A 230-nucleotide genomic window follows, 5' to 3' on the forward strand; every position below is an offset into this window, starting at 1 on the left:
AAGCGTGATTCCTGAAGCGATGATAGGATGAGGTAATAGAAACTCTTAATGAGATTTATACTTTATGTGGAGGGAGTACCTAGCTACAAGAGTACTCTTGATAGACTCACCTATGTGAATGTGGAAGTGGGGCCGCTTCCTATGGAATTTCAAGGCAGAATTCCTAGAGCGTTCACTATACTGGGATACACGTGCAGAGCCATTAATGCACGGGCTTTTGAGAATACACC

The sequence above is a fragment of the Cicer arietinum genome, chromosome 8 (assembly GCF_000331145.2).
Source record: "Cicer arietinum cultivar CDC Frontier isolate Library 1 chromosome 8, Cicar.CDCFrontier_v2.0, whole genome shotgun sequence".
Taxonomy (NCBI): domain Eukaryota; kingdom Viridiplantae; phylum Streptophyta; class Magnoliopsida; order Fabales; family Fabaceae; genus Cicer; species Cicer arietinum.